General features: G+C 53.3%; 1 long non-coding RNA gene across 1 annotated transcript in view; it reads left to right on the top strand.

Annotated features, from left to right (window-relative positions):
* The first annotated feature begins 4,338 nt into the window (after positions 1 to 4,338).
* The window catches only part of LOC141373512 (uncharacterized), a 63,996-nt gene continuing 48,053 nt past the window's right edge, over positions 4,339 to 20,281 (top strand). The window contains exons 1-3 of the long non-coding RNA XR_012379580.1: positions 4,339 to 4,474; positions 14,877 to 14,962; positions 18,224 to 18,335. This is a non-coding gene — a long non-coding RNA (uncharacterized lncRNA). The remainder of the gene's footprint in view (positions 4,475 to 14,876; positions 14,963 to 18,223; positions 18,336 to 20,281) is intronic.

Here is a 20,281-nt window from a genome sequence, read left to right as displayed (position 1 = left end):
GTGTGTGTGTGTGTGTGTGTGTGTGTGTGTGTGTGTGTGTGTGTGTGGTGTGTGGTGTGTATGCATGTGTGATGTGTGTGTGAGGGTGTGTGTGTGTGAGACAGAGCCAGAGAGAGAGAAAGAGAGACAGAGGAAGGGGGCAGGCTGTCTGTGTCAGCCCCTGGTCAGTCAGTGCCAGCCTTCGGAGCCGGGGTCCCTGCCCTGAGGACTGCTGGGTGGGGGATGCTGCACTCTGTATTCAGTCAGGCTGTCTCAGATGTGTGGGACTCACCTCCCACCGGGCCAGGCTCTTAGGCCTGCCGCACCCAGGACGAGCCCATCCCTACCAGCAGCTCTCTTCTCCTGTTCCCAGTGGGGTAGGGAAGTTTGGGGAGGGCGGAGGGGGAGCCCCAGCTCTTCCTTGGCCTCTGGAGTTGGCTCAGTTCAGGGGTGAGGATGAAGCTGGAGGCTGGTCAGAGGGGGAGCCCTTGACTACTGAGTGCCAACTGCAAGTCAGGTGCTATACAAGGCACATTGTCACCTTTAATCCTCACCTGTGAGAAGTAGCTGTTTTGAGCCCCATTTTAGAGACCAGAAAACCAAGACGCAGGCCACAGGGCTGCTGAAAGGCAAGTCCGGCCATGTTGACTCAAGAGTGCTTGCTCTTTCCACGCTCCCTCCCTGCCCCGCCACAGGCCCAGGCCCTCCCCTGCCAAACCCCAGTCTCACAGCTGGTGACTTTCAGCTGGACCCAGAGCCCCGGCTGGGTGTGGTCGGCATGGGAATGAATCAAGGAGGGACAATTGTGTGATTGTGCTTGGAGGTAGCATCGGCACTGTGAAGTGTGCCCAGGCTCTGCTCTAAGCTCAGAACTCTTGCCCTTGTAAAAGTGCCCAGTCAGGGGGCCAGATAATAAACAATTGCAGGTAGTAAGAAGGGAATGTGAGGAGGAAAAATAAAGCAGGGGGAGGAGATAAAAGTGACTATGGGTGTCGGGGTGGGGGGGGGCGGGTTGTGGAGTGGCCTTTTGCCATAGGGTCTGGGGAGAAGCCCTCTGAAAATATGACATCAGAGTAAAACCTGGCCGAAGTGAGAGAGTGAGCCATGCAAAACCTGCGTGAGAGCGTTCCAGGCAGAGGGTACGGCAAGTGCAAAGGCCCTGAGGCAGGAAGGAGTTTGGCTTGCTGGTCTGGTCATACTGTTCACTGCCTGGGAGTTGCCTATCATCTCTTACACAGCTCATTTTCAACTCTTCCGGACCAGGGAAAGCAGTGTCTCAGCAAGTGTCATCCAGTTCATTCCTATCCCTCCCTGTGTTGCCCTTGCCAGGAATGAAGTGGGTGCCCTCACCCACTCTAGGCTAGGCTAAGTGTGGCACAGAGCCTCCTTGGCTGTCTTCTTTCCCATGGTTGGCCACTTGGGGGAATGCTTCCAGTGTTCACACTCCTCACTGCCCACTCTAACCCCTGCTGGCGATTTGGGCAACACGCTATTTCCAGATGGGCAAGGGTGACTATTTATTTTATTTTTAAAAATAGCTTTTATTGGTTTTTGTCTTATTACAAAAGTATTATATGTTCATTATAGAAATTTGAGAAAACGACCAGCAACAGGAAGAGTATAAAAGAGCCACTAATCCCATTACCCAGAAAGAACCACTGTTGGCACATAGGTGTCTCTAGAATTTTCCAAGTGAGTATGAAATATATGTTAGGATTTTTAAAGAATATGATCTCACTGCACACTGTGGCTTGCAGCCACCACCCTGTGACTCTCCATCCACATCACTGAGTGTGCTGCTACAACATGGTTTTATGGCTCCAAAATAGTCTATCATTTGGATAAGCCACAGTTTATGTAGCCAGGCCCCTACTGATGGACTTTAAGGTAGCTTCCTTTTTTTTTTTTTCTCTTTTCTTTTGAAACATCTTGTCCACAGGGCTTTTCACTGGCCATTCTGGGAGGCTATTTTGAAGTGTCTAAGCGGTCCTTGAGATACGAGGTGGGATAAGGCTCCTCTGGTTGTCAGAGATCAGGACAGGAGTCTGGGCTGAACGGGTGGGTGCCTGTTTCCTTCTTTAGGGCAGGGGCCCCTTTGGTCTCTCAGCAACCCCCAGGCAAAGGCTGAATCACTGGGAACACTGAGGAGAGAGGACTTACTAGGAAAACTAGGTTTTCCCTGCAGCTGTCCACAAACAGTGCTGCTTATGGAGGGAGGCAATTTCTGGGCTGCCAGGCTGCCCACAAAGGCCTGGGGTGGGGTCGGGCGGGGAGGGCTGGAGCCGACGGTGGTCTCCAGAGACCTCAGGAGGTGCACAACCCTTCACCGGTGTATGAAGAGAGAATATTTACAAAAATCAAAGCTCCTAGTCTTTCCCAGTATGTCATGTTCAGATCCATCCTGGACTCTTCTTAGGCCACGTGACAGATGGGTACAGGTTTTATGCCAAGTAAATAGGCGTCCTGAGGGCAGGGGTCTTAGGAGCATAACCCTTGCTTATCAGCTTCCTGTGTATTAGCTTTCCGAGTGGGCCTGGTTAAGAGGATTTACAATCACACGATGGGGATTTCACTAGACCAGCCCTCACAGAGGTGGACGCGGGGCTTGGAAAGACTCCTGCCCTGACGCCCTGACGGGAGATAAACGAACAGTGCGGCCAGAAGAGGACAGCAGCGTGAGGGGAAGCTAACAAGGCAAAGCAGGAAGGCCGGGCAGAGCTGACACACGCATCTCCTACCCTGCAAGGGCTCCTCGGACAAGGAGAAAAACAAGCACTTACTTAGATCTGACAAGAAGTCAGGGATCCGAACTGAGATGCCACGAGGACTAGGAGACGGCACACATTGAAATTAGGACTTACCCCTATTACCTGTACCAAAGCCGGTTCTAAGTAAGCACAGAATGTGCCCTGAGGAACGAACTCATGGCAGTCACACTAGATGGAGTGCGTGGAGAGAGAAATCTGTTGGGAGTGCAGGCTCTCCACTGATAGGGTTTTGCTAGTAAAGGGCCCCGAGACAGCTGCCCCAACGGCCTCCAGCACGAGGCCTGGCACGCAGCGGGGCTCTGGCCGCCTGTGTGGGGCTGACCTGTTCTTTGTGCATGTGTGTGTGTGTCTCTAAGAGGTTTTTATGACGGCATAAGTGTTCCGCTCACCTCCCATATTTGGAGTACTCTCCCCTCCTCCTCCTGCCCCTTCCCCCAACTTTTCCTCTCATTTATCCTCTCCTGCCAGTGGGTGCCCCTGCCTGACCCTCATTAACTCAAAGTGTAAAAACCATTTGTCTACAGCCCCCTCTCCCCCTCCTCCCCCAGCTGGTGGCTGGGGCCAGCGCCTTCTTCCCTCCCATCGGCTGTCTGCACTCAGACCTCTGTGGTTTATGAGCTAGATCCGAATCTGCTGGGCCCCCTGGAACAGGCAGGACTTGTTAGGGGACAGGCTGGGGTCTGCTCAGAGACCTATAAAGGGTGAGCGGTGCCCCCGGGGGAGCCCACATCTGCCGTTCACTCCTTAGAAGCTGACAGGACTGCCTAAGGAGGCTGCACACCTCCAAGGGCTCCATCCTTAAGGACAACGCTATAGATGGCGCCCCCCCGCCCGCCCCCCAGGGCTGTGTGGGACACAAGCGGTGCAGCCATGTGTGGACATTCTTTTCAGTTCTCTCCTTTCCACCCCTGCCCTAGCCTCCAGGGTAGCACCTGCCTCGGGACCTCTGCTCCCAGCCTTCTCACCTGGAGGGGGAGACAGGGAGGAAGGGAACTCTACAGAAGTGTTTGCTACCATGTCAAAGAGGGGATGGATCAGGAAGAGCAGCTGAGGAGGGAGGCCGGCGGCCTGTGGATGGCAGACTATCCTTAAATGAAGAGGGAGCCTGCCCAGAGTGGAGTACAGGGCTCCTGGGCGCTGTTGGGGTCTCCCCCTGGCAGGCGACCCATGTCCTCCTCTGGCTCAGTCTCAGCAGGCTGCCCAAGGGGCCGGTTCCTGCCTTCCTTGGGGTAGCCCAGCAGGGTAGGCAGAGGTGAGCCGAGCAGGGGTGGGGGTGGGTGTCTGTCCTCCTCTCCCATGCTGGCAGGGGCCCAGAGGAATCCAGGAGTTAGAAGTGGATCCAGGGCTTGTGGCTGGGAGCCCAGCCTGGCGCTGCACTAGAAGGCATTTGAGTTTTCATTACTCAGGGGGAGCCACAAATTGTCTTGACGAGCGTGGTTAGGTTTATGTTACGTAAACACCTCAGCACACAGCATCTCCCTTGCGGGGAGGACAGGTGGGGGCCTCGTATGCTGGTTGCTGGAGGCATGGGGTGGGGACTAGCTGGCCTCACTTTGAGGCTGGGTAGGGGCCACCCAAGTGGGGTGCCAGGCTGGTGCAGAGTCTGAAATCCCCCCAGCAGTGCTTCACTCCCTGGCTTCAGCAACCACATCTCTTGGCTCCTAATTTAAAGGCTAACCCACACTCCACTTCCACCTGAGGGTAACTGAGCAGATGTCCCCAGCAGGGTAAGTTAGCCAAGACTCTCTCTTCCTCCTCTACCCTTATGAGCTTCGATGGGCCAGAGCATCCCCAGGGACCTGGGGGGTGGGGGGAGGTGGGTGGTGGTCCTTAATTAGGAGTCGGTGTGGGGGGTGGGGGCTGGGCTCCACGAGTCTCTGGCTCTGTTCGAGACCAACCGTGTCACACCGCAAGGACCTGAGTGAGTGCTGGGAGAGCGGAACTCAAGATAGATGTGGTGCCCTCCTGGGCCTCTCTTAGGGAGGCTATCTTGCTCCTTGGCCCAGCACAGGCCTGACCCAGTGCTGCTCGGGTGGGCTGCCTGGGTGGCCTTCAGCTGCCATGGCCTGCCTCCCCCCTCCCCTCACGACTGTCCCAGCCCAGGCCCTCACTGGCCCCTGTGGTGGCTGCTCTGGGACACACTCAAGGCCACCGCTGACCTGCCTCCCCACCCCGCCTGGGTAAAAATAGATGTTTCTACCACGGCCACCTCCGCAGCCTCAACTTTCTCCTACTTGAGCCCCTGCCAGTGCTCACTCAGTGAGTGGAGCATGAATTGCAGGGCTGAGCCTGGCGTCAGGGCCCTGCTGAGAAGCCTAGCTGCTCCTGAATGCCCCATTGTTCCTGGAGGTGACTCTGTGTGTCTCTCCTCCAGGCCTGGGGCCTGCACCGCTCACCTCCCCGTCACTTCCCATTCCCTTTGGCTTTGTGCCAGTCCAGCCTCTCAGCTCCTTGCCCTCCACCTCGATGAGGAGGTATGGTCCCCTCCTCTATGGACGTGTGACCTGTGCACAGGGCCCTGTGCTGAGGAGGGCCCTGCCTTTGACTTAACGCTCTCCTGTCACTGCCTGAAATTCTGAATACTTTGTGAATAAGGGGCCCTGTATTTTTATTTTGTACCGGGTCCTGTGAGTTATGTAGCCAGGTCTGCTCCCTTAGGAGCCACTAGTCTGATGGGGGAGATACAGGTCAAATGGGAGAGGCACATCCACTCCCTTAGGGATCCAATAGATTGGAGGAAGAGGCATATACTGTCCAAAGGGCAGACCAGGCCAATGTGGGAGACATAATACTTGCTTTCAGGGAGCCTCAGGCCACTAGCCTCTGAGCTTGAAGAGACCTAAGATTAATGGAGAAGGCAGTGCCTTTGGAGGACACGTATTCTGAGGGGGCAGGTGAAGCCTCCACAGTTAAATGGTGGAGGCACAGCCCCTGTCCATGGAGACCCTCAGCAACTCTGGCAAAGACCACAGAGACGTGAGCAGCAGGGCCCGCCCCAGCTGAGACTCAAGGGCATTCAGGTGGGCATGCGGGGTCTGACCAAGAACAGGGCAGGGGACCCCGGGGCAGGTGCTGATTCCTACGGGAGCTGGGGAGGGGGAGAGCTTGGGTCCTGGCAGAACAGGAGGGGAGCTGAAGGAGAGGAAGGCAGTGGTGCTGATGCTGGGCATGGTGCAAGCTGCCTGGTGGGCGGCAGGGCCGTCCCGGGAGGGGTTGGAGGGATTTTTCTGAGGGTTTCTGGCAGAACAGCAGAGCTTGGATGCTCCTGAGGATGGCAGTCCCAGAACAGCATGAACAGCAGTGTTCTCCATGCTGGGGATGGGGTGAAGAAGTCAGCAGGGGCTGGGAGCACGGCAAGCCCCAGGGGGCTAGAACCACAGAGGCCCTGGGACCCACTGAATTTCCTGGGGGCCCATAGGGGTGAGGGGGCTCACTGGGGTACTGTAGGAGGAGGAATGCTAATTAGTGACTGGGAGCAGGGCTACCTGCCTCGCAGGTTCCAGGGAAAGCAAATAAATGGCAGGAGCTCTACCCTGGCCCTTGAGGGCCAGGTGATGACCACAGAACACAAGAAGGCATCCCTAGGAGGGGGGAGGCTTCCTGGCAGAGGTGGCCCAGGGGGTTGGGCTTTTGGAGCTCTGAGAATGCCTCTGCCTGCCCCCAGAGCTCTGTTTCTTTAGGGGTGGGTGCTCATTGCCCTCTCCAGGCTCCTGGTTTACCATGACCCCCATGGGGAGCCCACATGAGGAGAGGTCTTTCCGGTCCCCCTCACTTCCTGTGTTGCTGACGAGCGCATGGGCAGAGACCAACGGCAGAGAGGGTGAGCCCTGGTATCTGTGTGAGGTCAGTGCTTTGCCTTGGAGACCACCCCTCCTCACTGAGAGCCTGGCTGGAGGGTGCTGGCTTGTCTTTTGCAGCTTCTTTGGCCTGGCCAGGGCAGTCAGACCTGGGGGGAGCTTCTCATGGTGTTCCCACCAGGCAGGATCCCGGGATCCTGGGAGCACATGGAATCCCACCCGGGGCTGTGTCCATAGTGCTGTTCTGTTCCTGGACAGCCCACTGGCCGGCCAGTGCCGCAGGGAAGTCTGTGAGAGGCCTTCCCCGGGAAGGCACGTGGGGGGCCACTGGGGCTGCAAAGCATTTCCTGTGTGCGCTTCTCAGCCATAGCCCGTCGGATCCTACCATGCTGGGGAGACAGCAGCACCCCCACTCCCAGTGCATCTAGGCCACCTCCCGAGGCCAGAGGCAGCAAGGAAGTGGCCTAAACCTACACAGCCAAGCTGGGGTGAGAGAACACAGGACTTCATGCCTTGGCTCCCCAGCTGCCGGTTGGTCTGAATGCCACCACTGCATTCTTGTCATTCGGTCATTCGCTTAGCAAGCACCCCCGGAGTGTGTGCTGAGCTCAGAAGCTTGCGTAGGGAGGGCAGACAAGCGAGGCAGATTCTGCCTTGGCCTTCAGGGAAGCAGATAGATCTGCTCAGGCAAATGCCCCGTGCCCCGCAAGGCTGCTTTGGGCCAGTGGGGGCCAAGGTGTTGTGAGGGGTGGGGGTTCTCTTGGAAGGCTTTAGGGGGCAAGGCTTCTCCCCAGGGCTTGCGAGATGGGAGGATGGGGGAGGCAGGAGTTGAGGCTGAGGGCTGAGGAGACTTGGGTTGGTAGGGGGCCCTCAGCATCCAGCTCTCCCCTAGGACTGCCCCCAGGACTGTGGGCTTGACGTCTGCTTGACCTCCCCTCTCACCTCTGGACAGCTGCTTCCCCGGGTGCCTCCGGAGAAAGTGTCCCCCTTACCTCCCCAGGCTCCCACCTTCTCCTCCCCTCCCTATCACCTCCACTCCAGAAAGAAGCCTTCACTTTCCCCACCTGCCTCTCTCCTCTCAACCTCCAGCATCTGCTGGGGAAATTGGGCCATTTGAAGAATAAAGGAGAAGGCAGGAGGGAGGAAACTCCCGTCTGAGCCCACAGCTGGGGTGAAGACCTGTTCCTTGTTAACACCCTGAGTTGGGACCAGAATGGGGCGTGTCGTGCCTCCTCAGTCCTCCCGCAGGGACCAGGAGGTGAAAGGCATGCTGGGAGATGTTAGCCAAACTTATTGGGAGCAGATGGGAAGGGATGGCGGGAGGGGCAGGGGCGTGAAGGAGGAAGAGGGTCAGCCTAGGCGTGAGGGTTGGTGGGATTATTCGTGGGAAAGCACTGGGCAGACCCTCACCCAGACCACTGGGATCCTGAGCCAGTTCTTTAGAAATATCTCCTCCATGGGAAGTCCTTTGGTCTAGACTGAGGGGAATTCCAGATTTAAGGTACACAGAGGCCTTCAGGAAGAACAGAGGCAAGAACCATGTCTACCTAGGGGGTGTCCCAGCAGAAGTCTCAGCATGTGGACCTTGGGGACCCAACACCACCTTGCTCCTCTCTTGAGCCCCTCAGGGCACTAGCAGGGGTGGGGTGAAGGGTGAGGGCATGTGTCGAGGTGTGGACAAGGTACAAGGGAGCTGGGATCTGCTAGACCAGAAATGAGGGGTGGGTATTCAACCTGGGGGTGGGGAGGCTGTCAAGGACACGTGGATCGATGAGTAGTGTTCATAGGGTTGATGGTGACAGTGACAGTGATGTTGGTGACTGCAGCTGTGACAGTGCTGACAGAGACAGTGTGATAGTGGTGATGATGTTATAATGGCGGCCACTGATGTCCTCAGCTTTGCTCCACTTGGATGCCCACATTTTTGGGGTGGAGTGGGCCATCAGGTTGGTGAGTCTTCCCCGGCTTTCTCTTCACCTGGATCCCGCTCCTCATCTCCAGTCCTCAGAAACACTTTGGACCTAGCTGGGCAGAGTCCTGGTCTTCGCCCCTGAGCCCCGCCTCCCCCAGCCCTCAACCCTCAGGCAGTTGCCAACTGACCGATTCTCTCTGCAGAGAGCAGTGGTGTGGTGTCAAAGTCCCTGGTCACTTCAGAATCCAAGCAACTTGGGTTCTGGGGGAGGAGGTGGGGCCGGGAATGGTGGGGTCAGGGGTATAGTTGAGTCCCCACTTGGACCCTGCTCTTCAGCCAGGCACTCCTCCCACTTAACCCAGGCCCAGGCAGGCCCCCGGCCTGTACTTCCTGTGCCACATGGCTTGGGCCCAGATTCTTCCTCCAATGTTTTAATTAGATCCTGAGCTCATTAGCTGCCCAAATGCCTTCCAGACACCCCACAGCTGCTCAGGCCCTCCCCACACCTGCCCGTCCAGCTGGGCCTCTCCCACACCTGGAAGACATTGAGGCCTCCAGCCAGGGCCCCAATTCCAGCCCCTCCTTGTGGCCTTGAACAGCCAGGACCAGGAGAGGAGAAGCCGCCTGTTCATCTGAGGGAGGATGGGGGGTGGGGGGGGGCACAGGAGGGGCTCCTGCAGGGAAGCCTGGGAAGTGAGTTGTGGCCACAGCACAGGAGACAGGGAAGTAGAGGAGGAAGTGGGGGATGATGCCTCTTGTCTGTTATGGCCAAGGGGAGCCAGGTCTCCAGCCCTCTTCTGCCTCACCATGCTGAGGCCCTAACTGCTTGGGGCCCAGAGAGTTCGCCTTCTGGATGTGTGTCCTGGCCAAACAGGGTGCATGAAGGAGGCAGAGAGCTCAGAAAGGGGGGCTGTGGGAAGCTGGGCTTTGCTCTCAGCAGGCTTTCCTGTGGGATTCGCCAGCCCAAATCATCACTCAATGAGTGGCAGAAAGAGGGTCACATCCAAGGTCGTGGAAAATGACCCAGGCTGAACTCAGATTGGCTCTAGCAGCAATCCCCCTTCCCAGTCCACTGATTTGTACTGCCTCCGGGGCACCAACCACACAGAATCAAATGAGTGAATTCATGTATACTTGTGAGGGGTCAGGCACTGTGGATATGCACTCACTTCATCTCACCAGAACCCTGTGGGTGAGGTCTTGTCTGTCCCCACTTAACAGATGAGAGCCAGAGCAGTCAAACAGCTTGCTCAAGCCCACACAGGTTCTAAGAGGCTGGTGGTGACAGGATTCTGATCCTTACTTCTGTTCTAAGTCTTCATGTCCTGCTGCCTCTCTAGAATGTACCATGAGTGATGTTTCCTGGACCGGGGCAGTGGTGGCCTGTTTCAGACTTCCTCCCAGTAACCCATAGCTGCTGGAATTGCTGCCACCCCAGGGAAGATGGGAGACCCTGGCCGCACGGTCAGGGGAGGCAAGTTAGTTTATGTCTTCCAGACTCAGCTTCCACAGTGTAAACTGGGAGAAGCATCCTTAGCTCTTAGAGCTGCCTTGCATATTAAGTAGGGGGTTGCAGAGCTTTCCCATGCTTCTCTGTCACCACTGTGATCCCTGCCTGGCGGCCAGAAGTGTCAGCTGCAGCTTAGCACCTCTGCTCCCCCACCTCAACCCAATAGGATGATGGTTTTTTAAAGACGTAGATCCCTTTCTGAATGGATGTATGAGGGCCCCAATTTGTGAAAGTCAGTGAAAGCTGAGCTGAGCTGGTTCAAGTCCGGTTTGGTTGGGAATGATGGGGAGGAGGCGGATGGGGGGTTGGCCACCGCCAGCACCCCTCTGTCTTCCAAGGCACACTGAAGAGCCCTAGGTCTCCTCAGACCTCAGAGTCATTGTCCTGAAGGGTGAACTGTCCATACTTTGGGGAGCCAGCTGGTACCCTGGTTTGGTCCCCAGCCAGTTCCTCTAGAATCCGCCGCAGGACTCTCCCTCCCTCACGTGGTGACAAAACCAGGCTGAATGACTGAATGAGTTGGGCTGGGAGGATACGTGGAAATCAGAGCAGTGAGCTAGGGTTCACTTACATGTGGGGAAGAGAACAGGGGAGCAGAGAGAGAGAGCCTCCCTGCCCAACAGCCATCCATGCTGTGTGTGTGTGTGTGTGTGTGTTTAGTACCTTAAATAGTTTTTCCATCCACCCTTCACCCCTCATTGTCAGTTTCTCTGGCAGGACCCTGGGAGGACCTGGCTGCCAGGACCAGCCCTAAATGTCAAGGCCTGGAAAAGTCCAACCATCCCCCAGGGCCCTACATTCCTACCCCAGGCAGCAAGATCATGGGGGCAAGCATGGGAGGTGAATGAGAAAGTGAACCCCCCCCATCCTTCCATGTTCCACCTCTGCAGGGTCACTGCTGGTCTGGCTTCTGGGCCTCCCGCATCCAGGTTCCTTCCTAGTTATCCCACACACCTAGCCCAACTCAGACCATGTCATGCCCTGCTGCTCAAGAACCTACACCAGCTCCCTATTGCCCAGCCAGGGAGATATCTGGTCCTCAGCCTAGTACTAGAGTTCCTGCCATCAAAGGGTCTCACCAATTTTGATCCTGGTTACTTCCAACATGGCTACTCTGTGCCCCCTTCTAGAATCACCTTTTCCAGGAAAACTTTGATTGACACCACTTTTTCTTACTACACAGTCCATGCTTAGGGAGACAGCCCCCTATTTATTGTGAGTGGGAGTATCATGCCATGCTCAGTCGACTACAGCTGCTGGACAGTGGGCGACCTGTCTTCTGAGTCAGTCACAGTGAGATTGAATTCCATGTGCCCAGTCCTGCACAGCTCTGTGGCCACTCATTTCATGCTTGTGGACTTCCATTTCTTAACCTCCAAACGGGGATCATCGTCCCTCTCCCATCTACAGGAACTTCTAAGTCTCCTAGAAGATCAAGGGTGTGAAAAGCACAGGTTTAATCCTACTTTCCTAAAGCAAGTTCCACGCCATGCTTATGGATAATATTAGTCTGTTCGGGCTCTGGTACAGAATACCAACAACAACGCAAATTGATTTTCTCCCGGTTCTGGAGGCTAGAAGTCGAAGATTAAGTTGCTATCACGATTGGTTTTTGGTGAGACTTCTCTTCCCGGCTTGCAAATGGCTGCCTTCTCCCTGTGACCTCAAATGGCCTTTCCTCTGGGGAAGCGCATGGGGGGAGAGAGGGGGGGAGAGAGAGAGAGAGAGCGCGAGCGCTCTGGTGTCTCTTCCTTTGCTTGTAAAAACATCAGTCCTGGGCGCCCCGGTGGCTCAGTTGGTTAAGCGACTGCCTTCGGCTCAGGTCATGATCCTGGAGTCCCGGGATCGAGTCCCGCATCGGGCTCCCTGCTCGGTAGGGAGTCTGCTTCTCCCTCTGACCTTCCTCCCTCTCATGCTCTCTCTACCATTCTCTCTCTCTCTCAATAAATAAATAAAAATCTTTAAAAAAAAAAAACAAAACAAACATCAGTCCTACCGGATTAAGGCCCCACTCTGAGGACCTCATATAACCTTATCTCCTACTACAGTCATATCAGAGCCTTCAACGGATTTTGAAGGGACACAGTTCAGTCCATACCAGTAGGTTAAAGAGAAGAAGAGTTCCATGGTTGTGTCAGTGTGAAAAAGGATGCGTTCAAGCAAATTAAATAGGGTTCTTGACTGCTGGTCTTCTTGTCATCTTCCAATGTGAACAAAAATGCTCCAAGTGAGGCTGGAGGAGATAACATGCTGTTTCCCAAACACGGTTGACTTTGACGCTCATTTCTGGTTGATCTTCTTGAGCTAGTGTTTGGTAGAGCTCTATTTGGGACCCACTGCCCTAATCAGTTGCCTACAGGCAAGGTCAGCATTTCTGTTCCAGAAAGGAACAGTAACAAGGCAGCTCTTGCTGGTTAGTGCTAGATTTCCGAGGAGTAATCCCAGTTTGACATGTCAGCCTTGCCTGCTAGTGTGCTGAGTGAGGTCCCCAAATCTACAATTTCTTTTCTTTTTTCCTTTTCCCCCCCCCCTTTCATTTTTTTTTTGTGAGGCCTAGCAAATGCTGACTGGCAGCTGTGCCCTCACTTGGGTCCTCGATCACAGCGGTTCAGCCTGGGGCCCTGGGGGCAGCTCTTTGCCATCCTATGCCATCATGTCTTTGCTACATTTCAGTTGCGGCTTTGCCTGGAGGCTGAGTGACGGACCAACCCTCGGTGTGGTTACCCTTCATCTTCCCTTCACCTTACATGCGTGACCCCTAAGCCCCTTTGTTGAAATTGGTGCTGACCAGGAAGTTGTGATCCGGGGACTTTTTCTCCAGGGTCTGAGGACCAGCAGCATTATATCCCTTGGGTGCTTATTAGAAATGCAATCTCAGGTTCCAATGCAGACCGATTGAACCAGAATCTGCATTTAGCATGCTCCCAGGTGATGTATAGGCAGGCTCATTAAAGTTTGGGAAGTATTAGTCTGGAGCAGTGGTTTTCAGAACCACAGGATATGACCCATAGTAGATTGTGAAAACAATGCTCTGGGTTGCAATCAGCATTTTAAAAATAAGAGTAGAATTGAAAATATAGCATGCATTGACTTCATAAGGGCAAGTATTTGGGGAGAATCTTTATGTGTTCTGGGTTGCAGCATAAAAGCGTGTCACTATCAAAAGTTTGAAGACATTGGTCTAGGGGCACTCAGGGTGATGAGACAGGGGACTGGATGTGGTGACTTATGCCTGGCCCTGCCCACCCCCTACCTGGCCTCTACCCAGCTGTCCTGGATGCCTAAGGGTTTCCCATCACCGACCACACACACCTTGTCACCACACCCTGTGGTCCAATGCCTGGGCTCTGGGGTGTGGTGGGGGAGAGCTGGAACCAAAAACGAGTGACTTTTATTTTTTTTTATTTATTTGAGAGAGAGAATGAGATAGAGAGAGAGCATGAGGGGGGCGGTCAGAGGGAGAAGCAGACTCCCTGTTGAGCAGGGAGCCCGATGCGGGACTCGATCCCAGGACTCCAGGATCATGACCTGAGCCGAAGGCAGTCGCTTAACCAACTGAGCCACCCAGGCGCCCACGAGTGACTTTTAAAATAGGTCCTTCTCCAGGTTTCTTTTTCCTCAGCTCCTTCTCCCCGCTCCTTTCCCAGCTCCTTGCCCCGGTTCCTCCTTTTCCCTCTCCTGTTCCAAGCTGGAAGGCAAAGCCAAGTCCAGCTCATCAGAGATGGGAGTCTCTCTGCGTCTACACGGTAGATTTCTCCTTCCCAAGGCCCCTCACCCCATGCCGAGGAGTCAAAATAACCCGGCTGACCCTGCGCCGGCAGGGCCATTCCTACCTCTGGCAGTCGGCCACCAGCCCCACGTCTGCCAGAAAATTTATCTGATCTTTGAACCCAGCACTCCCCTGGAGATAAACCTGGGCGGCTGCTAAAGGCATCAGCGCGGCCTTACAGTCCGAGAGTCGGGGCATGCAGAGGTGAGCAGGGCGGGGAGAGGGCAAGAGGCCCCGAGCAGAGAGGCTGCGAGGCAGAGGGACCGCCTGCGGCCCTTTCTTCCTCCCCTCGCCTTCAGCCCCTGGCTCGTGGCCAAATGGAACGCTGGAACATCTAGCAGGGGCTCTTCCCTTTGGAATTCCTCCCTCCTGCTCCTCATTATCACTACTGTAGATGACATAGGGTGATCCCATGTCCCCATTTGCCTGGAATGGTTGAGATTCATACCTGTTGTCTGGCTATAATTATTTGTAGTGTCCCCTTGCACTCTTTTTTTTTTAAATAATTTTTTATTGTTATGTTAATCACCATACATTACATCATTAGTTTTTGATGTAGTGTTCCATGATTCACTGTTTGTGTATAACACCCAGTGCTCCACGCAGAATGTGCCCTCTCCCTTTCACTCTTAAGACTGTTTCAATTTGGCTTTTAAATTGTCACCATATATAAAGAAGCTAAACTAAAGAAAACCTTGCCAAAGGTCAAAAAGCTAACAAGCACTTCAGCCAGGACTTGACCCAAATCACAATCCCCTCCCACGATGCCTCACACCCCTCCCACGATGCGTCACGCCCCTCCCAGATGACGCATGCGCCTCCTACCATGCCTCACACCCCTCCCACGATGCCTCACGGCCCTCTTGGAGGGCCTCGCTTTCTGCTTCTCCCTCTACCTGGGGGGAAGGCTAGTGCATGTCAGGGTGAGAACCTGTGCGCTGGGCACTTAAACTGACAGGCCTTGAGAGGTGAAGTCACTTCACTCTCTAATAATCTTTCCCAGCTATAGGGTGCAGCAGAACCTGGAGAGATTTTGAAGCCTCAGATTTTGGTTCATGGGTGTCAGGGTGAGGCGGAGGTTGAAGTTTTACCCAGGGTCGTCGGATCTTTTCTCAGGGTGTTCTTTGGTTTTCCCCCTCAGGCTTGCTCAGAATCCTGGCTGTGGAAAATGTGAACTTCCTGGGAGTGGAAGACACAACAGGCTCCCTCTTCCTGTTCTCTGGAAGGGTACGTATGGAATGTGGAGCTTGGCAGGTGGATCTGGGAGTTAGTGGTGGAGTGGGGAAGCAGGAGCTAGTGCTTTGCATGCTGATGGGCTTGGGGCTTGGGGCCTGGGGCCTGGGGGCAGGATTTTGGGAGAGAAGGACAGCATTAGCTGCAGGTGCTGTGTGCTGGCAGTAACCAACCCATGAAGTAGCACTTGGTGTTGGGATAACAACTTGGAGGCAAAAGGCCACCCCCAAAGTCTCCTGGTATCCTTGTTTCTCCAGGCCACCCATAGGCACTGAACTGCTGACAGGTTTCTGGCTCTATTACTGCCCACGGACTCAGGAGGCCTGGGATTTGTCCCACTGGACCCAAGCCCTGAGGCTTTGCTGGGAATTTGCTATATCCAGTCCAAGGACTGTGCAGGAAACACAGGTGAGGGGGCACTGCAGGGTGCCTCCCCCAAGAAGCAAACTGCTGATCAGGGATGGAAGAGCAACATATTCTCGAACACACACACACACACACACACACACACACACACACACACACACCTCATAGGTACCACACTCACAAGGCCCACATAACCCATGCACACCTGCACTCATACCAAACACAGGCACACTCACATCTATAGGTATCTCACATATCTCATCCGTATCTACGTACGTGTGTACACATACGCGTGCCCAGGTGCAAACACACAGTCACATGCACATTCGTACACACATGCGTGCAGATAAATATGCATAGCAGATACAGTTAAATATGCAAAGCAGATACTCACATGTGTGTGCAGGAATGGGGACTGGCCCCCTGCCATGAGAGAGGGGAAGTGCAGAGCTCTGAGAACAGAGGCTGTGAATAGAGAGTGCCCTGGTTCTTAAGGAGTCAAGGCTCAGGAATACAGGGAGAAAGAGGAGTGGGTGGCAGTTGGAGCTTAGGTGCAGTAGTTGTCGTGGGAAGATAGCATGACCAAGGCACCCTCAAGCAGGCTCCCACCCCACTGTCCACAGTCCCAGTGTCCCAAGGGATGAACTTGTCCTTGCCCCTTCTGCCCCTTAGCCCTCTCCTCCTGACGCACTGGAGGAAAGAGAACAGATTACTTACAAAAAGAAACCCAAATCAAACTGGCACCAGACTTCTCCCTGGCAACGATGTACACAAGAAAGCAACGAAATCTTATTTAAATAATTCCAGACTGGTCTCTATTGAATTGTGTTGGGGGAAACAAGGGGAAGGTGCTGTGTCTAGTCTTGAGTTGGAAGGTTGGAGAGAAAAGTTCTTCAGTGACCCTCTTAGAGGACACTTCCCATCAGGATCGTGTGGGTCAAAGACCTTTGAAAACCTAAGTGGAGCATTCAGACCAGCCTCCTCCGGCCGGTGGAACTGGATGTAGCAGGATTAGAGTTAGCAGAAGAGATGAAGGATGGCTTGGTGGGGAACTCCAGGGCAAAGGTCCAGAGGCCAAGGAAGCTGGTATGTTTGGCAACTGTTTGGCTTTTGCAAATGTTCCAGAAGGTGCTTCTGAGTCATCCTGTCTGGGAGCAGTCACTCAGGACCTGCTTGCTGCAGGTGGCCCTGGGTTTGCACAGGATGGACCTTCCTGCTCCTGGCCCACACGGCTATCACTCAAGTGTAGCTAGACTGGTGCACCTTTGGGCCCATGAGACTATGCTATGGTTTGGTGCATTCCGCTAATCCTCTTTCAAGGTCAGAGGTCAGTCTGTGGTCAGGGTCAGGGTCAATTTTGTAGCTAGGGTCAGAATTAGTCTTTGGACAGGGTCAGTTTTGTGGCCAGTGTCAGAGGTTGGTCTTGGCTAGGGTTGAAATCAGTCTGAGTCAGTGTCAGGGTTGGTCTGTGGCCACGGTTGTGGTCAGTCTGAGGTTACGTTGATGTGACCAGAATTAGGGCTGAGTGTGACTGGGAAGCAGTTTATCTTCAGTGTAACTGATGTGGATGAGACTGACCTCACAAAGCCCCAGATGATGAAAGTCCCTCCTCCAACGGAGACACATGCAGTGTCTTGGCATTTGCAGCTCTGTGTTCTGAAGTCCTTGCTGAGGCCTGGGGTTGGGGGAGCAGTGGATCTACCAGGCCATGTGTCCCTAGAGCTGGAAGGCCCCAGCTCACAACTGAAGGGACTCTTGCACATGGCTGCAGTCTGGGGGGTCCTATGGGAACCATGGCAGATGGTGGCCCTGACTGAAGCTTGGCATCTGGAGGCCAGGCTTTGGCATGGAATGTGGCCCATGGCAAGGGCTCTTCAGATGTGCATGGCTGTGTGTGGGCCTTCAGCATGGCTGGGTGACAACCCTTATCCCATCCAGGCCCATTCTTCATGCCCTAAAACAACCAGTGTACTGCTCCTCTGCACAAGAGAAAGGGCAATTGAGTGGTTCTTTTGCCCTGAGCTCATGCCTCTTTCAATGTGTTGTCCCAGAAACTGCTCGTTCTAGAAGGAGAAGCAGGGGAAGGAAGGGGCTTGGAAGGCTGGGAAAAGTACAGGCACCTCTGCTCTCTCTCGGTCAGCTCTGGGTCAGCCCAGTGTTAGAACAAGCTTCCAGGGAATGGGGTGATCTGATGGGAGGGCTGGAATCCTGGGACCCTCAGATGCAGGTCACCCCAGTGGCATCACTTGAGACCCTGCTGTGCTCTAGGCCCTGGCCTGGACTCTGCAGGGAATTAAGAGGTGAGCCAGATTCTCTTGTTCAAGTCTTCACATAAAAGGCTAGAGAAATGGATCCATTTACTGTATGTGGACTGACAGCAAATGCTAGACTTGCTCCCCTGCTCAGTGGTCCTCAACCCGGGCTGCACACTAGAATCATGTGAGGAGCTTCTAAAATATAGGGATGTGTGCACTTTCCTGTGGATGAGTTGTAGCCTGAAGGTAGGTAAGTCAACAGCTAGGGAGGAGCCTGGGTATCTCCTAGGCCCCATGCGCATATGCTTCCTTAAAGAGAATTGGAACGGTGGTGACTCTGATGCTGATGATCAGCAGAAGCAAGAGCAGTAATAATAACAGCTATTCTTTGGGTCCCTACCTCGTGCCCCCAAATGCTCACAACAACTGTGTTGGGTTGAAAACATGGCTGCCACATTCTTTGACACCCTTTCCAATGAGAGGTGGAGTCTCTGTCTACTCCCCTTGCACCCGGGCTCTGGGACAGCTTGGCCAACAGAACGTGGTAGAAGTAACGCTGTGTGAGTTCCTGGGACCAGGGCTTAGGGAACTGGTGGCTTTCACTTCCTAACCTTTGGGACATTTGCTTTTGAAGGCCTGCAGTGAGGGAGCCAGACAGCCACATGGAGAGGTCACACTTAGGTGACCTGACCAGCCATTCCAGCAGAGGGGATCCCGGCTGACAGCTGCTGCCCACCGCCAGAGAGGTGAGTGAGCTGGGCTTCAGACAGTTTTTTCCCCTGGGTGACTCACTCCCGGCCTCGAGCCACCTCACATGACCCTGGAAGGAGCAGAGATAACCCGTTCCTTCTGAGTGCTGATTTATGAGCAAAATAAATGACAGTTGATGTGTTAAGCCGGGGCCTAGAAAACTTCCTCTGTAAAGGACGAGACAGTAAACATGTTGGGCTCTGTGGGCCCTTAGGTCTCTGTTGCAGTGACTCACGTCTGTCGTCCTGCAAAAGCAGCCCCAGGGAGCACATAAATGAATGGGTGTGGCTGTGTTCCAATAAAACTTTATATACACTGAAGTTAGAATTTTGTATAATTTAAACGTGTCACAAAAGAGTATTCTTTTGATGATTTTTTTTGCAACTCTTTAAAAACCTAAGAAACCATTCTAAGCCTGTGGTCTATACAAAACCACAAAGTGGCCCGGAGTTCACTGACCGCTGTTTTAAGTCGTTAGGGTCAAGGTAGTGTGTGACGCACCCATAGATAACCATAACAACAAGCCAGCCATGTCGATGATTTTGTGAAATTTATGTGAAATTGAGGTACAGGGCATTAAGAAACTCCTTTGAGTTCACAGCTACAGTAACTGTGAACTTAGCTCATTGATGCTTAGCTCATTTACAAGAGGTAGGGTGGGTTGGAATGGCGGGATTAGAATGAAAAAGATCAGAGAAACCAGAGTTGCTTGCTGCTTGCCAGCCATGTTCAGGGAAGAGAGGCTCAGGAAGTGGGGCGGGCGTCCACTTGCAGAGTTGAGATATTTTATTGGGCTTCCCTAGAGCAAAGTAAAATTTCCCTCCAAACCAATCCACAACTCTTTTCGAGTTCCACATTCACTGGGCCATCTTCTGGGTAAGACTTGGCCTTCTCAGGTAGTAGCAGTTGTTATGATTAACATTTATTGAGTGCTTAGTGTATGCCAGACACTGTTTTAACTGCTTTGCATGTATTAACTCATTAAATCTTCACAATAATCTGTTGTTATCCCAAATTTGTAGTGAGAAAATGTAAGTTCAGAGAGCTTAAGTGAAACTAGAGGGCTAGGATTTGAACTCAGACAGCCTGGCTCCCGACCTCATGTACTTAACTACACTCTGCTGTTCCGTTCCCCACTCTGACCTTGGGAAGTGGTATCCTGGAGTGGAGGGTGCGTTCTAGGTGATAGAAAGGGATAGTCCCTGCTGCAGAAGAACAAATTGGCATCTGGTTTGCACTCTGGCTTGGGTGAATTGTGTTAATTCGAGTCTGTGTCAAGTTCACCGAGAGCCTTCAGCCCCTGAGGACTAGAGAGGCAAAAGGCTTCCACCTGGAATGGGACGCCCTGCAGTCTGGGCCAGGAGGGCATCTGGCGGGGAGGGCAGATGGGCAGCTGGCTGCTTCTGTGGTTGCTGCCCCCACAAGTCACCCTGGTTCTTATTTTACGTGATATCTCAGCAGCGTACAACTTTATTCTCATACATTTTTTTAAAAATCACATTCCCTTAACCTTCTAAATCTTTAGAGCATCTGCAGAGATGTCCACTTTCTCCTCCTGATGTTGGTTATTGTCTTCTCTCATTCCATCTCTCTCTCTCTCTTTCTCTCGATCATTCTCATTAGTGGTTTGTTAATTGTATTAGTTCTTTCAAGGACTCTATTTTTCTCTTTGTTGAACCTCTTTATTGTATGTTTGTTTTCTATTTCATCATTCTCTGCCTTTATTTTTAATATTTCCTTTTATTCAGGTTTATTTTGGTGTTGTTCTAACTTAGCTCATTGATGCTTAGCTCATTATTTTTCAGCCTTTTGAAATATATCTACTATAAGGCAGTAAATTTCCCTCCTGCTTTGGTTGCATCACAAACTTTCATATGTAATATTTTCATTATTATACAGTTGAAAATATTTCCTAGTTTCCATATGATTTATTTCTTTTTTT

This window comes from Callorhinus ursinus, unplaced genomic scaffold (genome assembly GCF_003265705.2).
Source record: "Callorhinus ursinus isolate GAN/ISIS: 27379988/994484 unplaced genomic scaffold, GSC_fseal_2.0 scaffold10, whole genome shotgun sequence".
Classification (NCBI taxonomy): Eukaryota; Metazoa; Chordata; class Mammalia; order Carnivora; family Otariidae; genus Callorhinus; species Callorhinus ursinus.
This window is presented reverse-complemented; position numbering and strand designations above follow the sequence as displayed.